Raw genomic sequence first — 6,042 nt, forward strand, 5'->3', positions numbered from 1 at the left:
GCTAAACATTTTGTCCGGCGTGCTAACGATTCTGTCAGCTCGCCACCTTCAAATAGTTTTAAATTTTGGCACAAGACCAACAATTTTAAAGAAAGAGGAAAGCCAGTTTCACCGACCCCTCTATTCACTTATTTAATCGACCCCAAAAGAAGATGAAAGGCAAAGTCGACCGCAGCGGATTATGAACTTAGAACATAAAGAGACGGAAGAAACGCCGCTAAGCATTTTTCCGATTTGCTTAACGTATTGGTTTGTTTGCATATCCGTCACTTAGCAGTTCAGCAAAAGAGTTGGCAGAATAAATACCAGAATTTGAAATTAAGTACTGGATTCGATTTGAACAAAAAAAATCCTTCAAAGCAGTACTCCAGTATGCCCGCAGTCAACTGAAACAATTAAAAGAATGTATATTTTATATTCTGTTCTTTAAAGTGATAAACTTACATAGAATATATCTTGTTTGATCAGTAATAGTCTTCGCCTAGGTGAATAATTCATGTATAGCTTTACTAGATGGATAATTCATATATAATTTAATCTTGGTTTTATCTCTTAACTAGGAAAAAGTATATTTTCTGTCTCGTGTTTTTATAAGGCAGGATACATCTAAGACGCAACTGAAAGTCTGATCAAGCTCCACATGAGTCCTAAACATCCTTGAATATTCTGGACTTGATACTGAAAAGTAAATAATGTCAGAACTGTATTTCCATGTATTTTAGATTTTGTACCATTTTTTTTTTAGTGCAATGCTAAATTCATTTCAGAATATAAGTTTGCACCGATTGTTGATAATTTCCTTACTTGTTTCTTTCTAGTTCATTATATTTGATATAAACAATTATTTCAAACAGGGGGATTACACAATAACAACAAAAAGGCATTGGCCGGAACTAAAAATAATTTGAATGGTAATCAGGACTAACACCAGAGAATTCAGTGCCTTAGGCCAGCGCTGCGATATGCGTCCCTTTCCCCCAGCACTGCAATGAGAGCTCCCTTCTCTAACTTCTTCTGCAGCATCTTTCAGCTATCGCCCTCATTATATCAGCTAGAAAATATAGTCGAAAAATTATAGGTGACTTGCAAACAAGAAATCTTTATAATGTTGTGATCATACATGCTAAACTCAGTTTTCTTGCAGTGGTGAGGATAATGATCACTACCTACCTCATCCAGCAGAACATTAAAGTCGTAACAGCTAGAGGGAGAATGGGCAGCATTTGTACTTTGTTAGTACTCATTAGAGTTTAGTGGACTGGAACATGAAACACAATGCTCAAAAATACAATGTGCTGCCCGGTCCAGGAATTTAGCCGACGACTTTATGATTGAGCTAAATACCGTAATCATTAGACCAATAACGATCCATTAAGTTATAATCTGTTATTGGACAAAAGTTGAAGTGATTTAAGCCACATGCTCACTCAAGACTCTTAAATCTTTCCTCTCCGACTATATTTTCCATCCTTCGTTGTGCTGAGAACGGCCTCATCTACTCTCATCGTTACCAAGTTTTCGTAAGACGGCGAGCTGGCAGAAACGTTAGCACGCCGGGCGAAATTCTTAACAGTATTTTGTCTGCCGCTACGTTCTGAGCTCAAATTCCGCCGAGGTCGACTTTGCCTTTCATCCTTTCGCGCTCGGGTCAATGTAATCGACTAGCCCCCTTCCCCAAAAATTTTCAAGGACTTGTGCCTAGTATAGAAATAATTATTTGGACAAAGAAATCTTGTGTAAATTATTGGTGAAGTCTCTGATTTTCACACTCCAGATGATCTCCTAGTTTCTTTAATACATAGCAACGACTTTGATAGTAAAGGATCTTTTTTAAACAAAATATTCCCAAAGAATGTATAACATCAATCAAAAATCTATAATTAAAAGTTCTGTAAGCTTTCTTAACGTTGCAAGAACTGTTTTCACGCTAATTTACAGGGTGGTGAACGAAAATGTATACCGAGTTCCGTAGCGTAGGGTGAATACAGACACAAATTTACTCGTTTGTTCTTGATATCTACTTTTAATTGCGGTACACATTTGAAATAACATGGTTTCAACCTTAGACTTTTAGACACTCTTTATCATGATCTGCTTATGTGAGTCTGCTGCCCCAATTTACATGTTAACTTCTTTGGACTTTGACGTATGTTCTGAATGATTTCTGGCATTCGAATTGTAAGGTTTCTTTGTTTTGGGGCGTTGTGCACTGACCCCGTAGCGCGCCACTTCTTAACAATATTTATCGTTTTCTTTGCCAGGAAGCTTTTACCCGGAAAATTGACTTAAAAAATTTCACGTGTTTGCTTAACAGAACCCGTTCTCACATACGTTTCGACAGTCTCCACTATTTCCGCTACTGAGTAAGTCATCTTGGAGAAAGGGCTAGAGATGTTCACTAAATGCAATCTTACGGTCAACTAATATGGTGAGGATAACGTAGCAAACAGTTGATTTGTACACCATCTTTCTTCAGCAGTACAACTGGTCGAAATAACACAATAACACTTGTAAACGAAAGGCTGGGTGCCTTTACGTGTGTGCAAATTTATTTCTGTATTTACTCTATGTTACGAAACCCGAGCTAGTTTTTGCGTCACCATGTATATAAATAAAGATACTTGTGTATTTTATACACATTATTCATCACTATACTTGTTGTTGATGCGGTTGTGGTTTAGATCCGGTAATTGACCAACTGGCACAAGTTTTTGAGCATTAGATTGAACACCTCGAAGCATTTGTTCCAATTCTCTACACTTTAAATTCAAATTCCTTTCGGGATCGATAAAAAACAAAGCACTAATCCAACGAGGTAGATTGGCAGAACTGTGAGAACGTTAGAATAGATACATTACTTTATTTGCTCTGGCTTTTTGCGTTGTGTGCTCAAATCCCAACATGATTCTTTGGATGCCTTCAGTAGAGTTCATTCAGTTGCATTCATTCAGGTCAAGTTTCAGGTTTAAAAGTGTTGCCTTCCCTTCCTCTCACCAGTATTGGAGATCCTGTAAAAGGTTAGAGACACTTTTCTGTTGACTTTATTTTTGAGATAAAGATTCACGCTCTCGGAAATAGTCAGTGTCTTTTCCAGTTCACCAGCTTCATATTTATATATACATGGTTAGAACAATTAAAAACAAATCAGTTGCAATGATTTTAATAATGATTGCATAATAGGACGATAGCGTGACAGAAACGATAGAAAGCCGCGCTAAATGCGTGTAGCAGTAATCAGTTTCGTTTCGATCTTCTATATCAGTTAAATGTCAAATATGCCAGTTCAGTATATTACAATCAATTGCATCACTCTTTCACGGGTGTTTAACGATATACGATGAAAGAAACCAATAATGATCATTTTAAGTAGCGAGTGTCGGGGATTCAACAATGATGTATCTTGTAAATCTGGTCAACAATGTTGATTGCGATACCCACCCAGTTGAAAGCCGTAATATATCAATTATATCATTAACAGTAGTCTTTTAAAAAAGGTATGAACGTTACTACCTCTATCAAAAGTGATTTGATAACAGAATTCAAAACCCCGTAAGAGAGTTTATTATAGCTTGCTGTGTCTTGGGAGAGTCATTATGCAAATAATAAACACACTGGTTCTATTTCACTTCTTTATTTTTATTGGTCAATTAATTAATCGATCGTTTGATTATTCGTTCGACCAATCAATCAGTGGACTAGGTTTGTCCCTCCCAGGATGCAACAACATCATGAATTCACATCAAGAGTTCACATCAAAAGTTCACATCATCATGAGTTCACATCAAGAATCTTGTAAATCAGTGGTTCTCAACCATTTTTTTCATCTATGGAGCCCTTTGACTACTATTATAGTCTGGTGGACGCCCATAGCTATTCAATATCTAAAAACCAGTTTTATAAACGCTCTTTTCTAAATTCCGGTTTTGCTTTTCATACAATAACTTGTGTAAGGTGAATTATGTAAAACGTTAGAGAAAGAGACCTAGCAGTTTCTTGCAATACATACTTCTTGAGCAAATTTTTTTCAAGGCCCCTTAAAATATTATGTATATCCCCAATATACCATTTTGCTTGTTTGGATGGACCCCACAAAAATCTTACATAGACTCCGGTTCAGAACCACTGTTACAAACCAAATACAAAATCGAGTTTATAATAATTCAATAGAAAAAAGTGACGAACGAGCAGACTCCTTAGAGGGCCGGGGCAAAATGTTTTGCAGTATTTATTCCAGCAGTTTACGTTTTGAGCTTTAATCCCACCGAGGTCAACTTTGCTTTCCATCCCCGCCTCGCAAGGTAAACAAAATGAAATACCAGTCTAGTACTGATAACATCGACGTCAGTACAACATCTCTCCTCAAGTTTCAGGCTTTGTGCCTGTACCAGAAACAATTTAAAAGGAAAATCGTTTAACGTATCTTTAACTCCAGCTAAACATATTTTACGAAAGTGAGCGTCCCTAATTTTCACTGACTCTTCCCCAAAAAGGATATCGACAATTAATGACGTAATCTATAGCAGCAGTTGTCAGGCTAAATAAATGTAGCTGTTTGGTGGGCGGGATTGACTGTCAAATTGTATATTCTATTTATATATTTAGTTGGTCGTATTTAGATCATTATATCCAAACGTCATATTTAGATTGTTATATCCAAACAATCAACCGTGTAAATAAAAGAGTTTGGTCACATAATAGAAACACTTTTATAGTCGTAAGCTATGTGACCAACTAAATGACGTAAAAATCCTTATTAGGTATGTTTCATCCTATAATTGGTTAAGCAGTAGGTGAAGACGTGGATTTTAGCAGGCGTACAGAATAATAAACGTTTAGTTGATTTTCTACTTTAGTTTCCTCTTTAATATTTTTTGCAACTAAGGCAGCGAGCTGGCAGAAACGTTAGCTCGCCGGGCTAAATGCTTAGCGGTATTTCGTCTACTGTTACGTTCTAAGTTCAAATTCCGCCGAGGTCGACTTTGCCTTTCATCCTTTCAGGGTCAATAAATTAAGTACCAGTTACGCACTGGGGTCGATGCAATCAACTTAATCCCTTTGTCTGTCCTTGTTTGTCCCCTCTGTGTTTAGCCCCTTGTGGCAATAAAGAAATAAGAAACTTTACCACGCCGAGCAAAATGCCTAGCGGCATTTCATCCGTCTTTACATTCTGAGTTCAAATTTCGCCGAGGTTTGATAGTGATTCTGGCAAGGGTGGGGCACTGGTCCATTTAGACCAATATAAGGCATTCGATAGGGTTGACCATCGCTACCAAGTGTCCGTTCTGGCGCAGTTCGGCCTAGGTCTTGGCTTCCTCAGGTGGATCATCGAATTTTACGACAACATCGACTCGGTAGATCGGGTGAACGGCTTCTTATCGAAGCCGTTCAACATCAAACGTTCAGTTCGTCAAGGGTGTCCGCTCTCCCCGCTTTTGTATGTGATGGCTCTTGATCCATTACTGCGAAAATTGAGCGGCATCCCGAGACAGCCAGGTTGTGGAAAGTCGGTTTCAGCTTACGCGGACGACATCACCATCATCGTGACCAAAATGGATCACCTACAGAAGGTAGGCAAGGCCATTGAGGTTTACGAGACGGTGGCAGGAGCAAAAGTTAATCGTGAAAAGTCAGTCGGCTTGCAGCTCGGCACCTGGAGAGGCAAGTCGATGCCTCCTGATAGCGTCGTGGGACGTTGGACGGAGGGCCCGATTAAGTTGCTAGGAGTTTGGTTTGGACCAGACCTCCAAATAGAGAAGAACTGGGCCGAGGTAACGAGCAGGATGACCCACATAGTCAAGACCTGGTCTTGGCGGTGGCTATCCCTGAAAGGGAGGGTGGAGGTAGCCAATGTGTTCATCGCATCGGTTATCACCTACCGCCTAACCATCGTTCCTTGCCCTGATTCGTGGTTGATCAAGCTGGAAAGACAGCTCTTCCACATTTTGTGGAAGGGCTCGAAACCGCTTGTGAGACGCTCTATTTGCTGTCAACAACCGTTAAAGGGTGGGCTAGGGATGCCTTGGCTGTTGATGCGCAAACATG

The sequence above is a fragment of the Octopus bimaculoides genome, chromosome 2 (assembly GCF_001194135.2).
Source record: "Octopus bimaculoides isolate UCB-OBI-ISO-001 chromosome 2, ASM119413v2, whole genome shotgun sequence".
Classification (NCBI taxonomy): Eukaryota; Metazoa; Mollusca; class Cephalopoda; order Octopoda; family Octopodidae; genus Octopus; species Octopus bimaculoides.